Raw genomic sequence first — 19,226 nt, forward strand, 5'->3', positions numbered from 1 at the left:
CAATGTAGCGCATTGCTTGCTGTGTGTGCGCCTCAAAACATTAACCCCCTTCACTGAGTGGCCAGTTTCATTTTTTGAGTTTTCTTTTTTAAATATTATTCTTCTGTTGACATTGACATATAAGGGCTTGCTTTTTGCAGGATGAGTTGTACTTTTACTTGTCACCATTCATTTGTACTGAAAAAATTTGAAAAAAAATGTACGGCATACATTGTATGGCTAATTGACCTCGCAAAATGATTCTGCTCAGCAGTACAATTAAGGCAATATCAAACATGTCCAGTTAAAAAAAAAAAGTAAAAAAAGTTTTGAGGGGGGTTGTGTCGATATTTTCCGAAACCCGTAACGTTTTCATTTTTCGATCGATGGAGTTTGTGATGGCATATTTTTTGTGGAGCAAGAATAAGCTTTGATTAATACCATTAAGGAATAAATATGACATTTTGATAATTTTTTACACCATTTTTGTAGTATTGCAGAGACAAAAAAAACATAATTTTGGCATTCTTGATTTTTTTTTCCATTTACGGTGATTAAGTATCGAGCTAATTATTTTTATATTTTGATAGATTGGACTTTTCTGAATGTGGCAATACCACATGTGTATTTTTTATTGTTATTATTATATTTATTTTAAATGTGGGAAAACGGAGGGTGATTTGAAAGTTTATGTTTTTTATTTTTTCATATTTTTTAAAAACATTTCGTTTCCATTTTTCACTGCTTTTACTTGTCCCCTCAGGGGACTTGAAGCTGCAATCATCTGATTGCCTGGGCTATATACAGCAATACCACAGGCTGAGCACCAGAACTTGACCTGAACTTGAGCATGAACCCCATAGAAAAAAATGAAAAATAACAATTGAACCAGGTGGATCTCCAAGTAGAGGAGGAGGTTGAGGAGAAGGTGAAGGTGAACGTGGCGGTGAAGGTAGAAAAGGCAGAGGAGGAGGTAGCCAACCCTATTTTTGTTTTGTTTTTTTAAATTTGGGGAGGCCCCAAAACATTGGGAATAGACAATAGAACTAACAAACTGCAGCTGAGTATAACAATGGCTGGGTGCAGCTGGTGTACTTCTCTAGTCAGCCAAAAGGTATGGACAAGTCCTGTATGATCCACGCCTGGTCCATCTTAATGAATGTGAGCATGCTGCCATTGGCTGTTGACAGGCGAATGTGCCTGTATGTGATCACACCCCCTGCCGTGCTAAACACATGTTCTGACAGTACACTACAAGGCCAGCACCTACAAGGCATAAAAGGAAGAGCTCAGGCCATGTGTTCAATTTGGAGACCCAGAAGTTAAATGGGGCAGACCCATAACTCAGTACGTGGAGACGTGTGGATACGTATTTTTCCAATATGTTGTTAAAATGCTGCCTCCTGCAAACACGGACTGTATCAGATGACAGTGCCATATGTTGTGGGGTGCTGAGGAAGGTTTTCCACATTTTATCCAGGCTAACTCTCCTTTGCAGTGTAGTGTTATTGCCCCAGCTGCAGTAGCAATATCCTCTTCTTCTGCCTTGTTCTTTCACAGAGCCCCCAATGTCAAGTGGGCCAGTTATAGGCAAAGTGGGGTCCTGGGAAAAAAATTAAAATGGGGCCCCAAATGCTAACATATTGCCATCACACAGAAGCATTTTGGTTGTACTTACATGTGCTGAGTTCAAGCCTCTAAACGAGTGTGATCAACAATATTGAAGTCATTAGATACTTGTTTCCCAGCCTTTCCCGGCTGAGGAAGAATGATGGAGACAGAACGATCACTAGTAGATCAATCTGCCCCCATAAAGTATCATGCTATCAGCAGCACATTTGTAGTTTACACATGGCAATGTGCTGCTGAGAACAATGATTTACGTTTCGGCATAAACAATCCAATCACTCGATGATTAGGCAGCATTTTGCTTGTTTAGTATAATACATCCCATAGTCCTCCACATAGCATAATGCACCGTCTAGTCCTCCACATATGATAATACACACCCCATAATGCTCCATACAATATTATATACATCTCATAATGATCTGTGTAGTAAAATGCACAACCTGTTGCCGTCCACATAGAATAATGCACCCCATATTCATCCATATAGTATCATGCACCTATAGTGTTCCATACAGTATAATACACAGCCCATAGGGCTCCATACAGTTTAATATACTCCACAGTCCTCCAAATTGTATAATGTACCCCACAGCCCTCCATATAGTATAATACACTTCCTATAATCCTTCATATAGTATAATACACTTTCTATACTCCACCATATAGTGTAATACACGTGCCATAATCCTCCATATAGTATAATTCACTTCTTGTAGTCCTCCAAAAATTAAAATACACTCCTCAGTCCTCCATATAGTAAAATACACTCCTCATAGTCCTTCATATAGTATAATGCACCCCCATCGTCCTCCATATAGCATAATAAACTCCTCAGTCCTCCATATAATATAATACACCCCTCAAAGTCCTCCATATAATATAATGCACATCTCATAGTCCTCCATGTAGTACAATGCGCATCCCATAGTATAATGCACCCCATAATCCTTCATATAGTATAATGCATTCCCCATAGTCCTCGATACAGTATAATGCAGGTTCAATATAGTAAAATGCAATGCCCATAGTCCGATAGAGTGTAATGCAGCCCCCATCTAGTATAATGCAGCCCCCCTCAAACGATAATGCAGCCTCGCATATAGCATAATGCAGCCATCCCATAGAATATAATGCAGCCCCCCATAGAATATAATGCAGTCCCCCATGGAATATATTGTAGCCCCTTCAGAGTGTAATGCTGCCCCCCTCATATAGTATATTGCAGCCCCCCATAGAATAAAATGTAGCCCCCTCATAGAGTATAATGCAGCCCCACAGTCCTACAGTACTATGGCTACCAGTACTCCCTCACTGATTTATATATAAAAAACGCACAATACTCAACTCTCCTCTTTGTCCCCTTGCTGCTCTAGGCTCTGCTGTGGTCTCAGCAGCTGCACTGCCCGGCACACAGCACGGTGCATGATGAAGTAGCGTCATCGCGCACCCACTGTGTCAGAGGCAGAGGGGAATGTTGCGTGAGGGAGCATCATATGATGCTCTCTCCTCCATTACTGCATCTATGATGCCGATACAGTTGAATTTTGTGCACGGGGGGTGGTGATACTGGCTGAGTCCCCTGTGGGAGTGAGGGCCCTAGGCAGCTGTCAAGTCTGCCTACTCCTAACGCCGACCCTGCAAGTGGGAATGCCATCACTAGTGCATCTACCATCAAGCACTTAAATTCCCACATTTTCCAATCCACATCCAGTGATGAAAGTAAGGTTGGTACGGTTTTGTTGTACCGTGGACCCAGCAGGGTGGCCACCCAATAACCAGAAGTATCAATCCAGGCAATTCGGTGATTATTGCTCTGACACTGCAACATGTATTTGGTCATGTGTGCCAGGCTGCCGAGAAGCGACGAATGTCATCAGAGGGGGTGTATGGTCTGTGTCCTCTGTATCTCCCCAGCCACACTCGATTGATGCGCTTGAGCTACTTTGAGTTCCACTCTGCTGTGAACATGCTTCCTCCTTCTGATCCTCATTCTCCAAAACTTTCCCATGGCTGGACAGTTGTGTACCTGGCCACTGTTGATACAGGAACCCGCCCTCTGAGCCATGTGTGGACGACTGGCCTGATAATGATGTGAATGATCCCCGTTTCTCCTCCTCTTCTTCCTGTGCCACCACCTCATCCTTCATTGCCCGATTAATTTTTTAAAAGAGGCACAGAAGTGGTGATGATTGCATCATCAGCGTTGGCCATGTTGGTGGAGTATTCGAAGCAGTGCAACATGCACACTTGTCCCTCATGAAGGCCCAATCATTGGTTATGATGTGGTGTTCTGTGGTGACTCACCTGTATGTGCTGAAGCAGATTGCATAGTCTCTCCAGGATATGCAATGTGGAATTCCACCTTGTTGGTAAGTCACATATGAGGCAGTGAGCGGGAAGTGATGCTGCAGTGCAGACAAGCAAGCAGCAGTGTGAGAACGCAGAAAGCACACACAGATGGCTAACACTTTCAGCCACAGCTCTGATATATTTGCAACACCAAATTCAGCACATGTACCAGGAAAGAGATGTGAGCTAAACTGGCTAGGTGCAGAACTGCTCCAATATTTCACCCTTTATCGCACAGCACCAGGCTAGGGTTGAGGTTCAATGGCACCAACCACTTATCGGTCTGTTGTTTGATCCCCGTCCACAGCTCATGCACAGTGTTAACCCCAAACACATGAATTTCAGAACATCAGTCTGTTGTTTGGTCTCCATCCCAGCTAGGTCCAGAGCTGCTCCGAGATTTCAACCTTTATCGCACACCACCAGGCCAGGGTTAAGGTACAGTGGCACCAACTACTCATCGGTCTGTTGTTTGATCCCCCTCCACAGCTAGTGTTGAGCGATACCTTCCGATATCGGGAAATATCGGGATCGGATTGGATCGGCCGATATCCAAAAAATATCGGATATCGCCGATACCGATACCGGAAACCAATGCAAGTCAATGGGACACAAATATTGGAATGAAAATAATCTCTTTTTTTCCTTGCACATCCAGTTCTGGAGGGGGGAAGAGTGTGGGCGGTGCGTGGGTGGAGACTGCATGTCTGTGTAGGACCGTGGGGGACCTGTGCGGGGCTGCCAGGGGTCTGTACAGGCCTCTCAGGGGTCAGTGCGGGCTGCCGGGGTCTGTACAGGCCTCTCGGGGGTCTGTGCAGCCTGCCGGGGGTCTGTGCGGCCTGCCGAGGGTCTGTACGGGCCACTCGGGGGTCTGTGCGGCCTGCCGGGGGTCTGTGCGGCCTGCCGGGGGACTGTACGGGCTTCTCGGAGGTCTGTGCAGCCTGCCTGGGGTCTTTACAGGCCTCTCCTGGGTCTGTGCGGCCTGCCGAGGGTCTGTGTGGCCTGCCGGGGGTCTGAATGGGCCTCTCGGGGGTCTGTGCGGGCCTCTCGGGGGTCTTTGTGTTTGTGTGCAGGCATCGTCCGATGGGACTACAAGTCCCATCGGGCTATGCCTGCTACAATGACAGTGATTGACACATTAGCCAATGATTGGACAGTAGTAGTCCCATCATCCGGCTAACATGTTGAATGTAAAAAACACAAACATACATACTACATACAACATACTAAATACATACTACATACATGCAACATGGATATTAATGCGAGGGCAGAACAGGAGGCCCTTCGTATTTTGGAAGAATTAGAAAGAGAGAATTCCGAGGCCCTCACAGGTAATTTTCCCTCTTCCATTCTTCCCAGATCCACCACGTTCCCCCCCCCTCTCTCTGTGCCCACAGGTTGAGATATTCTGCAAGTTGGTTATGCAGGATTTGAAAACTATTCCAACTGGCAGGACACATGATAATCTGACAGGGGCACAGAGGAAGGCTTTATCTGAACTAAGATCATTATCTGACGTGGTATTTAAGCCAGCAGATAAGGGGGGGAACGTGGTGGTTTGGCCAGTTAAAATGTATGAACGAGAGGTCTTTGGTCAGTTGAGGAACAGGGAATCGTACGAAAAACTAACACATAACCCTGTTTCTTCCTACCAGTAGGAACTCTTTAAAATTTTGGATAGAGCACTATCCCAGGGTATCATTACCAAAAAGGTCTTTGAGGGTCTGTTGAAAGAATTTCCAGTTATACCAACTCTGTACCTATTACCAAAAGTGCATAAAGATCCGGTGACCCCCCCCCCTGGACGTCCTATTGTCTCTGGCGTGGGAGGGCTATGCGATCCCATCTGTAAATTTATTGAACATTACTTGCATCCATTAGTGGAGACGCTCCCCTCCTACGTCAGAGACACTACGGACGTCCTTTGTAAGTTGGATGGCCTCTCCTTCGAGCCGGACATGTGGCTGGTCACAGCGGATGTGGAATCCCTGTACACGTGCATAGCGCATCAGGACGGATTGAGGACTATCAAATTTTATCTCGGTACTAGTAATCTGGATGTCTCTCTTCAATCTTTGATTTATGAGTTACTTAATTTTGTTTTGACACATAATTTTTTTACTTTTAAAGATCAATTTTATTTGCAGAAACGCGGTACCGCGATGGGCGCGGCGTGTGCGCCGTCGTATGCTAACCTCTTCCTTGGTGTTTGGGAGAGGGAGGTTTTTGGCGACGGCGCAGACGCCACCTCCCCAGTCCTAGCGTGGTACCGCTATATCGATGATTTACTAATTATTTGGCAGGGCCCCAGTGAGGATCTCGTGGGTTTCATTTCTCATCTCAATACAAATAATTATAATATTAAACTCACGTACAAATTCCACAAGAGACGAATTGACTTTTTGGACATCCAGATTATGGTCGGGGATGATGGGGCAGTTCAAACCGACGTCTTCAGGAAGGAGACGTCGGTGAACGCCCTTTTACATGCTACATCAGCCCACACTCCGTCCACTGTGCATGCGATCCCAATGGGCCAGTTCCTGAGGGCTAAACGGCTGTGTTCCACTGAAGAACTTTTTGAGGGGCAGGCCTTGGACCTTCGGGATCGTTTCTGTTGTGAATTCTGTGATCAAGCTCCCTCCTGTGGTCACGAGTGGTACTGCGGCTTCTGAGTTTCCTTCCTCAGGTGTGAGGTTAAGTCGTTAGGTGCTTCTCTATTTAACTCCACCTAGTGCTTTGATCCTGGCCTCCAGTCACTGTTCTAGTATTGGTCTTGCTTCCTCCTGGATCGTTCCTGTGGCCTGTCTGCTCAGCATTAGCTAAGTTCTGCTTGTGTTACTTTTGTTGCTATATTTTCTGTCCAGCTTGCTTTTTTGGTTCTGCTTGCTTGCTGGAAGCTCTGAGACGCAGAGGGAGCACCTCCGTACCGTTAGTCGGTGCGGAGGGTCTTTTTGCCCCTCTGCGTGGTTGTTTGTAGGTTTTTGTGTTGACCGCAAAGCTATCTTTCCTATCCTCGGTCTATTCAGTAAGTCGGGCCTCACTTTACATAGTAACATAGTAACATAGTTAGTAAGGCCGAAAAAAGACATTTGTCCATCCAGTTCAGCCTATATTCCATCATAATAAATACCCAGATCTACGTCCTTCTACAGAACCTAATAATTGTATGATACAATATTGTTCTGCTCCAGGAAGACATCCAGGCCTCTCTTGAACCCCTCGACTGAGTTCGCCATCACCACCTCCTCAGGCAAGCAATTCCAGATTCTCACTGCCCTAACAGTAAAGAATCCTCTTCTATGTTGGTGGAAAAACCTTCTCTCCTCCAGACGCAAAGAATGCCCCCTTGTGCCCGTCACCTTCCTTGGTATAAACAGATCCTCAGCGAGATATTTCTATTGTCCCCTTATATACTTATACATGGTTATTAGATCGCCCCTCAGTCGTCTTTTTTCTAGACTAAATAATCCTAATTTCGCTAATCTATCTGGGTATTGTAGTTCTCCCATCCCCTTTATTAATTTTGTTGCCCTCCTTTGTACTCTCTCTAGTTCCATTATATCCTTCCTGAGCACCGGTGCCCAAAACTGGACACAGTACTCCATGTGCGGTCTAACTAGGGATTTGTACAGAGGCAGTATAATGCTCTCATCATGTGTATCCAGACCTCTTTTAATGCACCCCATGATCCTGTTTGCCTTGGCAGCTGCTGCCTGGCACTGGCTGCTCCAGGTAAGTTTATCATTAACTAGGATCCCCAAGTCCTTCTCCCTGTCAGATTTACCCAGTGGTTTCCCGTTCAGTGTGTAATGGTGATATTGATTCCCTCTTCCCATGTGTATAACCTTACATTTATCATTGTTAAACCTCATCTGCCACCTTTCAGCCCAAGTTTCCAACTTATCCAGATCCATCTGTAGCAGAATACTATCTTCTCTTGTATTAACTGCTTTACATAGTTTTGTATCATCTGCAAATATCGATATTTTACTGTGTAAACCTTCTACCAGATCATTAATGAATATGTTGAAGAGAACAGGTCCCAATACTGACCCCTGCGGTACCCCACTGGTCACAGCGACCCAGTTAGAGACTATACCATTTATAACCACCCTCTGCTTTCTATCACTAAGCCAGTTACTAACCCATTTACACACATTTTCCCCCAGACCAAGCATTCTCATTTTGTGTACCAACCTCTTGTGCGGCACGGTATCAAACGCTTTGGAAAAATCGAGATATACCACGTCCAATGACTCACCGTGGTCCAGTCTATAGCTTACCTCTTCATAAAAACTGATTAGATTGGTTTGACAGGAGCGATTTCTCATAAACCCATGCTGATATGGAGTTAAACAGTTATTCTCATTGAGATAATCCAGAATAACATCCCTCAGAAACCCTTCAAATATTTTACCAACAATAGAGGTTAGACTTACTGGCCTATAATTTCCAGGTTCACTTTTAGAGCCCTTTTTGAATATTGGCACCACATTTGCTATGCGCCAGTCCTGCGGAACAGACCCTGTCGCTATAGAGTCACTAAAAATAAGAAATAATGTTTTATCTATTACATTACTTAGTTCTCTTAGTACTCGTGGGTGTATGCCATCCGGACCCGGAGATTTATCTATTTTAATCTTATTTAGCCGGTTTCGCACCTCTTCTTGGGTTAGATTGGTGACCCTTAATATAGGGTTTTCATTGTTTCTTGGGATTTCACCTAGCATTTCATTTTCCACCGTGAATACCGTGGAGAAGAAGGTGTTTAATATGTTAGCTTTTTCCTCGTCATCTACAACCATTCTTTCCTCACTATTTTTTAAGGGGCCTACATTTTCAGTTTTTATTCTTTTACTATTGATATAGTTGAAGAACAGTTTGGGATTAGTTTTACTCTCCTTAGCAATGTGCTTCTCTGTTTCCTTTTTGGCAGCTTTAATTAGTTTTTTAGATAAAGTATTTTTCTCCCTATAGTTTTTTAGAGCTTCAATGGTGCCATCCTGCTTTAGTAGTGCAAATGCTTTCTTTTTACTGTTAATTGCCTGTCTTACTTCTTTGTTTAGCCACATTGGGTTTTTCCTATTTCTAGTCCTTTTATTCCCACAAGGTATAAACCGCTTACACTGCCTATTTAGGATGTTCTTAAACATTTCCCATTTATTATCTGTATTCTCATTTCTGAGGATATTGTCCCAGTCTACCAGATTAAGGGCATCTCTAAGCTGTTCAAACTTTGCCTTCCTAAAGTTCAATGTTTTTGTGACTCCCTGACAAGTCCCCCTAGTGAAAGACAGGTGAAACTGCACAATATTGTGGTCGCTATTTCCTAAATGCCCAACCACCTGCAGATTTGTTATTCTGTCAGGTCTATTAGATAGTATTAGGTCTAAAAGTGCTGCTCCTCTGGTTGGATTCTGCACCAATTGTGAAAGATAATTTTTCTTGGTTATTAGCAGAAACCTGTTGCCTTTATGGGTTTCACAGGTTTCTGTTTCCCAGTTAATATCCGGGTAGTTAAAGTCCCCCATAACCAGGACCTCATTATGGGTTGCAGCTTCATCTATCTGCTTTAGAAGTAGACTTTCCATGCTCTCTGTTATATTTGGGGGTTTGTAACAGACCCCAATGAGAATTTTGTTACCATTTTTCCCTCCATGAATTTCAACCCATATGGACTCGACATCCTCATTCCCTTCGCTAATATCCTCCCTTAAAGTGGACTTTAGACAAGACTTTACATAGAGACAAACCCCTCCTCCTCTCCGATTTTTACGATCCTTTCTAAACAGACTGTAACCCTGTAAGTTAACTGCCCAGTCATAGCTTTCATCTAACCATGTCTCGGTTATTCCCACTATGTCAAAGTTACCTGTAGATATTTCTGCTTCTAGTTCTTCCATCTTGTTTGTCAGGCTTCTGGCGTTTGCGAGCATGCAGTTTAGAGGATTTTGTTTTGTTCCAATCTCCTCACTGTGAATTGTTTTAGAAATGTTCTTACCTCCCTTCTGAGTATGTTTTCCTGGGTCGTCTTTGTTCGAGTCTAATGTTTTTCTTCCCGTCCCCTCTTCTTCTAGTTTAACGCCCTCCTGATGAGTGTAGCGAGTCTTCTGGCGAATGTGTGTTTCCCAGGTTTGTTGAGGTGTAGTCCGTCTCTGGCGAGGAGTCCATCATACCAGTAATTCACACCGTGGTCCAGGAATCCAAATCCTTGTTGTCTGCACCATCGTCTTAGCCAGTTGTTTGCATCAAGGATCCTGTTCCATCTCCTGGTGCCATGCCCGTCTACTGGAAGGATAGAAGAAAAAACTACCTGTGCATCCAGTTCCTTTACTTTCTTCCCCAACTCTTCAAAGTCCTTGCAGATTGTCGGTAGGTCCTTCCTTGCCGTGTCATTGGTGCCAACATGTATCAGAAGAAATGGGTGGACGTCCTTGGAGCTGAAGAGCTTTGGTATCCTATCGGTCACATCCTTGATCATCGCACCTGGAAGGCAGCATACTTCTCTTGCAGTTATGTCCGGTCTGCAGATGGCTGCTTCGGTGCCTCTCAGTAGTGAGTCTCCCACCACCACCACTCTTCGTTGCTTCTTGGCTGTACTTTTTGCTGTCACTTGTTGCTGTGTGCCCTTTTCTTTTTTGCTTGCTGGTATTGCTTCATTCTTAGGTGTGCCATCTTCATCCTCTACAAAGATTTGATATCGGTTCTTCAGTTGTGTGGTTGGTGATTTCTCCATGGTCTTCTTGCTTCTTTTGGTCACATGCTTCCACTCATCTGCTTTTGGAGGTTCTCTGACACTTTTTGCACCTTCTGTGACCAGTAGAGATGCTTCTGTTCTGTCTAGAAAGTCTTCATTCTCTTTGATGAGTTTCAAAGTTGCTATTCTTTCTTCCAGACCCCGCACCTTTTCTTCTAAAAGGGCCACTAGTCTACACTTCTGACAGGTGAAATTGGATTCTTCTTCTGGTCGATCTGTGAACATGTAGCACATGCTGCAGCTCACCATGTAGGTTGTCACATCTGCCATGTTGCTCCTAGATCCTGCTGACTTGCTGTGTGTTTTCCTTCTTGTGTAATCTACTCAGCCAAGCTCTCTTGCAATAATGTCCTACAGGCAAAAATTCGGCGCGCGGTTTGGTGATGCTTTCGAAGCAGCTGGTCCCGGCTGTACCCAACGATCTTCTAGCTTAGGGAGACTTCGCTTCTCCCAGAAGGCACCTGGAATATGCAAATTAGCCTCCTGAAGCTTGAATCCCTGGTTTGCTAAATCTATTTCATCTCTGTGTTTGTATTTTCATCTTACTCACAGTCATTATATGTGGGGGGCTGCCTTTTCCTTTGGGGAATTTCTCTGAGGCAAGGTAGGCTTATTTTTCTATCTTCAGGACTAGCTAGTTTCTCAGGCTGTGCCGAGTTGCATAGGGAGCGTTAGGCGCAATCCACGGCTACCTCTAGTGTGGTTTGATAGGTTTAGGGATTGCGGTCAGCAGAGCTTCCACGTCTCAGAGCTCTTCCTATGTTTTGTGGTTTTTGTCAGGTCACTTGTGTGCTCTGAACTTCAAGGTCCATTGTGGTTCTGAATTACCTATTCATAACACGTTTCTATGCACGTGGGTACAGTAAACGTAGCGTAAAACATGGTTATCAGCGGGCTAAGACATTGAAGCGTGGCCAGCTCCTGTCCGGCTCGAGGAGAGTGACGGAGGAACCTCATCAAATTAGATTCATATCCACGTACAACAATAGATGGGGCACAATCCGTGATATTTTAAATAAACACTGGTCAGTGTTAAAAACAGAACCAACAATAGGGGGGTTACTACCTAAGAGGCCACTCATGATGGCAAGGAGGAGTAGTAGCCTTAAGGATCTCTTGGTAAAGAGCCATTATGTTGCAAAACCCACCTCGTTCTTTTCAGCGGGAAAACCACGTCAAGGTTGTTTCCCTTGTGGTTCATGCCTTGCATGTCGTAATGTGGAACGTGCACATGACTTTTATTCCTCGGATGGAAAACAAACTTTTAAAATCAGGGAATACATTTCATGTAGCAGTGATTTTGTGGTGTATTACGCCACATGCCCCTGTGGTCTCATATATGTAGGGCTTACATCCCGTGAATTACGGATTAGAACCAGTGAGCATGTTAGGCTACTTTCACACTAGCATTAACTGCAAACCATCACAAAAACGTCTTTTTCCCGAAAAAACGGATGCGTCAAAAAACTGCAAAACGTATGCAACGCATACAGCATTTCGACAGATCCGTCGCAAATCCGATAAACGGTTGCGTTGAAATGCTGGATGCGTTGCATACGTTGCATACATTTTTACCATCCGTTGCATCCATTTTTACGACGGATCCGTTGTTAAAATGGGAGGCACCAAAATTTGATTGGCTACTGGAAACTAAGGGAAATCTATATACTGACTGTATTTACAGCCCATCTTTGAGGGTTTTAGTTTAGTGGCAAGGATGGATGGTGTAATTGGGAGGATTTTGAGTTTGGTTACTGATGTTATATTTGAGACGAATCGCCTGGATATCATAGTGCGGGAGAAGGAGGCGGCAGCAGAAAGACGGAGGATGCAACGGAGAGTGCGACGATTCTGGATACATCCAATCAATGAGCTGCGGATGACCAGGGGTGTCCAGTCCACTCTCTATCTGGAGTTGCGGTGCAACCCACAGAAATTCTTTAATTATGTACGGATGAGGATGGAACATTTCGATTATTTGGTTGGAAAACTAGAGGATGTCATCCAAAGGCAGGACACAAGGATGAGGCTTGCCATCACAACGGTGGAGCGGCTCCTGGTGACACTGCGGTAAGCATCTTTTTTTTATGTGATTGCTCATATTGAATGTTATTACATGCTGCAGAGAAAACTGCGCTGACACATTGCGCAGCATTTTCTGCAGCATGTAATTTTTTGGTTTGTTTGAGGCCATTCCGCTGTTTTTTTTTTCTTGTGTCATTGGTCATATTGAATGTTATTACATGCTGCAGAGAAAACTGCGCTGACACATTGCGCAGCATTTTCTGCAGCATGTAAGTTTTTGGTTTGTTTGAGGCCATTCCACTGGTTGTTTTTTCTTGTGTCATTGGTCATATTGAATGTTATTACATGCTGCAGAGAAAACTGCGCTGACACATTGCGCAGCATTTTCTGCAGCATGTAATTTTTTGGTTTGTTTGAGGCCATTCCACTGGTTGTTTTTTCTTGTGTCATTGGTCATATTGAATGTTATTACATGCTGCAGAGAAAACTGCGCTGACACATTGCGCAGCATTTTCTGCAGCATGTAAGTTTTTGGTTTGTTTGAGGCCATTCCACTGGTTGTTTTTTCTTGTGTCATTGGTCATATTGAATGTTATTACATGCTGCAGAGAAAACTGCGCTGACACATTGCGCAGCATTTTCTGCAGCATGTAATTTTTTGGTTTCTTTGAGGCCATTCCACTGGTTGTTTTTGTTGATGGTCTGTGCAATTTTTTTTTACATTTTTTTTTTTCTGCAGCTTCCTAGCTACGGGTGAGTCTCTGACTTCACTCCATTTCCAATTCAGGCTGGGGATTTCCACTATTGGCGGAATTGTGAAGGACACATGTCGGGCGATTTGGGACACTTTACAGCCGGAGTATATCCCACAACCATCAATGGAGATCTGGTTGAGAAGTTCCGAACAATTTGAGAGAATTTGCAATTTCCCAAATTGTGTTGGTGCCATGGACGGCAAACACATAAGGATTGCTAAACCGGCAGGAACAGGATCCGAGTACTATAACTATAAAAAATATTTCTCCATTGTACTCATGGCTATTGCAGACTCCAACTGCCGATTCCTTGCTGTGGACATAGGAGCGTATGGCCGGTCCAACGACTCCCAAGTTTTTAAAACCTCTCCAATGGGTCGCTGCCTGTATGGAGATACATACAATTTCCCGCCAGCAAGACCGCTCCCAGGAACAAGTGAACCAGCCATGCCATATGTGTGTGTAGGTGATGAAGCCTTTCAACTGTCGCCGCACCTACTGAAACCATACAGCAGCCGGGAATTACACCGTACCAAGCGGGTATTTAATTACCGTCTTACCAGAGCAAGAAGAGTAGTAGAGTGCTCTTTCGGTATATTGACGGCAAAGCGGAGAGTTCTGCTGACGGCAATAAAACTGGAAACCAAAACTGTAGACGATGTTGTCAAGGCATGTGTGGTGCTCCATAATTTTGTCATTTCAAAGGAGCCCGTTACCTTGGATGACGAAGAATTGGAGACAACTTTGTGGGATTACCGCAGTGCCTCTGTTCGCTCCACCGGTTCTGTTACTAGGATGAGGGACCAGTTTGCGGATTATTTTTTGTCACCTGTTGGACGGATTCCATGGCAAGATATCATTGTGTGACATGTTTTTCATGGCTTTTGTTGTTTATGTAAAAATTGTGTTTGTAGCAACAAAACAAAACCAAAAAAAAAAGAAAACCCAAAGTGTGGTTTGCTTGGTAATATAAAATCATTTTGTTATACCTTTAAAACGTCTGGTGTTTCTTTTCACTTAACCTTTAATATTTACCTTATTGAATCAACACACAGAGTAGATTTTAAACCAGAAAGATTTTTATTTTAAACCTTGTTTTGTATTTTTTTTAATTTTCAAAAAACAATTTTTTTGAGTTGCAAAATAAAGATTTTGTTTAACATTTATAAAATTTAACATTTGTGGACTACAAGTCCTGGTAGTGTCGGGTGGAGTAACTATGGGAGGAGGGGCTGGAAGGTTGGACCACATCGGTAGGTGGGATTGGGGAAACCCTACTTGTTTGTTCTGCAGTGGAAGGGGGGTGAAAAGCAGGAGGCTGACCAGAGGAGGGTTGTGTTGGGGTAGTTGTGAAACTGAATGGGGAAGAAAAGCTGAGCAAGGAAGACGAAAACACTGGAGAATACATTTGGGTTGGGGGCCTGGTATGGTATTGGGACTGACGTTGATATTGGGGGGCATGGTGTGGAAATGGTGACTGGTATGTGTGGGGAGGTGTGGGGGTAGATTGGGATTCGTTGAGGACCTTAAGAAGAGCGTTATGGCAGCTATTCATTACCCGCATCTGCTGATCAAAAGAAAGCTTTTCCATGCTCCTGAGCATGGATTGAAAAAAAAGATTTGCTGGAGCTTGACTTACATCTAAATGCAGCCTATCCAAGCGACTGCTGATTTCCTGGTGGGTTTCATTGATGCGTGATTGCACCATGTTGAAACCAGCAGTCACTTGTTCTCCCAAAATTTTAAAAGAACTTTGGAAGCCTGCATTTAGATGCAAGAACTCAGGAGCATAGCTCCTTTCCTGACCCCTCTGACGCTGCCGCCACGAACCTAACGGTGGTGTAGAGGTGGCAAGGTCAGAGGGGTGGGGTAAAGGGAACGCTATCTGTTGACCATCAGATGCGAGTAACGAAGGCTGCGCTACAGTGCCTGAGGTGGATGAAGTGGAGGGGACAGAGGGGTCAGAGGTGTGGGGCCTACCAATGTGGTCCCCGGTGGCGGACTCAGGAGGGATCGCTCCAGAGGGCGCAGAGAAAGATGCAGGCGCACGGTGGCTGGAGTAGGTGCTGTGAAAGAAAAAACAAAAACAATTAATATATTGATATGGAAAAGCCCGGACTGAAACAAAAGTTTTGTGATTAGACAGGTTAACATGGTTATTACTGGGATGTTGAATACTTACACTCGACTCAGCATGGTTCGCCTCAGGAAGGAGAGGGCAGGGGCGTATCTATATGTTCTCTTCTTCCTTCCTGCTGAGCCACTCCGGGCCTACATCTCCTGGTTAAATTCCCTCTTAAAGCGATCCCTCAGTGACCGCCACCGCTTCCTAACCTTGCTACCTGTGAAGACAGGATGAAGAAAAAAAAATGGTAAATGCAAGACATTACATTCAGCTCTAAACATCACTGAAAAGTGAATACTTACATAGTTTGCTCTGCTGCTGTGGAAGAAGGTCCTCCCACCTCGGAAATATGTTCTGGCATACTTCCTCCCAGAGCCGACGGGTGACACTGGTGTCAGCATGCCTGCGGTCAGCCATGTTCCACAGCGGCTCCCGCTCGCGAACCTCCTCGATGAGGGCTTCAATCTCAATGTCAGAATCTTCTGCGGGAGCACGCTGTGAAGCCTGTGAGAAAAAAAAATATAAGAAAAAAACAAAAAATTTGTACACTGAAAAAAAAAAATGACCAATCGAAGCCCCCCCCAAAAAGCAACTTACTGATGGCCGACTCTGGGAGTGCCTGGGAGAACCTTCATGGTGTGCAGCAGCAGCAGCAGCAGCAGCAGGAGACTGAAATAAAGGAGAAAAAAAATTAGCTTTAATGTATGTATATGTTTTCTTGGTTCCGTTGTATCTGAAAATCTGTTTCGTGTATGGTGCTGGTGTATGGTGTGAAGCAAGTGTTTCACAACTACTTACACTTGGTTCCTCCTCCACTTGTATATCTCCACCCGTCTCGGTCCCTTCTGACAGCTCCTCATCGGATTCTGATTCCTGTTTAAACATAATAAATGCATGTAGTGAATAAAAATTAAAAAAAATAAAAAAAATAAAAAAATTGGGTTACTTACCGATACACGCTGTTGCTGTGGAGGAGGGCTGCCAGAAGAGGACATTGTGTTCCTGGTATCTACGGCCGGTGGCTGTGGTCCTGGTGGCTGTGGTCCTGGTGGGTCTGTAAGTTAAAAGACACTTGCAATCTGCTCTACACATTGAAGTAGCAGATTTGGGGTCTTCAAAACTTACTTTTAATAATTTGAGGATGCGGTCCTGGTGGCTACGGCCAGTGGCTGTGGTCCTGGTGGCTACGGCCGGTCGATGTGGTCCCTACTTTATCTGCAATATAATAAGTATAATGGATTTATAGCCACCGCAGAACTAGGTAATGTTTAACAATAAACACCCTGTAAAAATGTGAGAAATAGGTGAACACCAAAACCCAAAAACAGGTGCACGTTATACCATTATTTTCCATGTCCCAAAAAAAAAATTTTTTAAATGTGAGACACCTTTAAAAATATTTTTCAGTTATTTAAAAAAAAAAAAAAATTACCTCCCCCAAAAAACCTTTCAAAGGATAACCTTTAGTAAAAAATGAGCCCTCAGCCAACTCTGTATTGCATGTGTAACCATTTGTACATACACCTGTTTTAAATTTACCTTTATGAAATTATACTACGGACATTTTTTTAATAAACATTTTATTAATAATTTTTTGTTTTGTTTTGGGTTTTTTTAAAATCACAATGGAGCAGAAATGCTCTTTATTTTAAATACAAGTACATCAACTGGGAATGGTTTCAACGGTTAATTAAAAAAATCAACACTTTTAAAAAAAAAAAAACACTCACACATTCTAACCACAAGCTGCAGACCACTAGGCTTTGCAATAATACATCCAATTAAAAAAAAAAAAAAATCACACATGCTGCACAAAACCACTATACTAAAGGTACCGTCACACTGAACGATATCGCTAGCAATCCGTGACGTTGCAGCGTCCTGGCTAGTGATATCGTTCATTTTGACACACAGCAGCGATCAGAATCTTGCTGTGATGTCGTTGGTCACTGCAGAAAGTCCAGCACTTTATTTTGTCACTGGACTTCCTGCAGACATCGCTGAATCGCCGTGTGTGACACCGATTCAGCGATGTGTTAGCTGGTAACCAGGGTAAACATCGGGTTACTAAGCGCAGGGCCACGCTTAGTAACCCGATGTTTACCCTGGTTACCAGCGTCAAAGTAAAAAAAAAACAAACACTTCATACTTACCTTCCGCTGTCTGTCCTCGGCGCTGTGCTTTCCTGCACTCACTGTGAGCACAGCGGCCGGAAAGCACAGCAATGATGTCACCGCTCTGCTTTCCGGCCGCTGTGCTCACACCCAGAGCAGAGAAGCAGAGCGCCGGGGACAGAAAGCCGAAGGTAACTATGAAGCGTTTGTTTTTTTTACTTTTAGGATGGTAACCAGGGTAAACATCGGGTTACCAAGCGCGGCCCTGCACTTAACCCGATGTTTGCCCTGGTTACCGGCATAGTTGGTCGCTGGAGAGCTGTCTGTGTGACAGCTCTCCAGCGACCAAACAGCGACGCTGCAGCGATCCGGATCGTTGTCGGTATCGCTGCAGCGTCGCTCAGTGTGATGGTACCTTTAGTAAATGCATCAAAAATCAACATTAACCAATATAGCATTGACAAATGCACATGCAACCAACAAGACGCACACAAACATACCTGCAAGCAGAATCGTAACGCAAGCATAACACATGAACAGGCGTAATATTGACGAAGGCATAATAAGGTGCAGGCACATGAACACATACATACAAAAGCACACAGCAGTACAAAAATACACACACACACACACACGGCCATCAGTCCTCCGGCTGGAGCTTGATATCTTCACAGTGGCAGGCCTCAGGGTAGATCTGGACTGTAGCAGGGCACTGGCTGTTGCAGGACGACGGCAGGCCTCAGGTTGGATTCAGGTTTTAAAAGCTCTTGCTGTAGTCAGTACGGCATACACAAATGCGCGCACACACACACACACAAAAATGGCAATATACTCACACTGTTAGGCCGGGGTCACACTAGACCGTAATACGGACGAGTGCAATGCGATAAAAAATCGCATAGCACTCGTCCCAATGTTAATCAATGGGGCAGCTCCCATCATCCGATATTTTCTCGGCTGTATTCAGGATCCGAGTGAAATCGCAGCATGCTGCGATTGTCAGCGTTTCTCGGCCGAGAATCGCCAATGAAAGTCTATGGAAGCCCCAAAAATACGGATTACACACGGACCAGCAGTGTGACTTGCGAGAAATACGCAGCGCTGTTACAGAGAAAAGCCGGTAATTCAGTGCGGTGTACAGTAAAATCACACTGACAGCTTCCAGTAGAATAGGTAGAATAAATATGTACACAAAGAATAGGTATATATATATATATATATATATATATATATATATATATATATGTCAGTAGACACATACAGTGGGGCAAAAAAGTATTTAGTCAGTCAGCAATAGTGCAAGTTCCACCACTTAAAAAGATGAGAGGCGTCTGTAATTTACATCATAGGTAGACCTCAACTATGGGAGACAAACTGAAAAAAAAAAATCCAGAAAATCACATTGTCTGTTTTTTTAACATTTTATTTGCATATTATGGTGGAAAATAAGTATTTGGTCAGAAACAAACAATCAAGATTTCTGG

The sequence above is a fragment of the Ranitomeya imitator genome, chromosome 3, assembly GCF_032444005.1.
Source record: "Ranitomeya imitator isolate aRanImi1 chromosome 3, aRanImi1.pri, whole genome shotgun sequence".
In the NCBI taxonomy this organism is placed as follows: domain Eukaryota; kingdom Metazoa; phylum Chordata; class Amphibia; order Anura; family Dendrobatidae; genus Ranitomeya; species Ranitomeya imitator.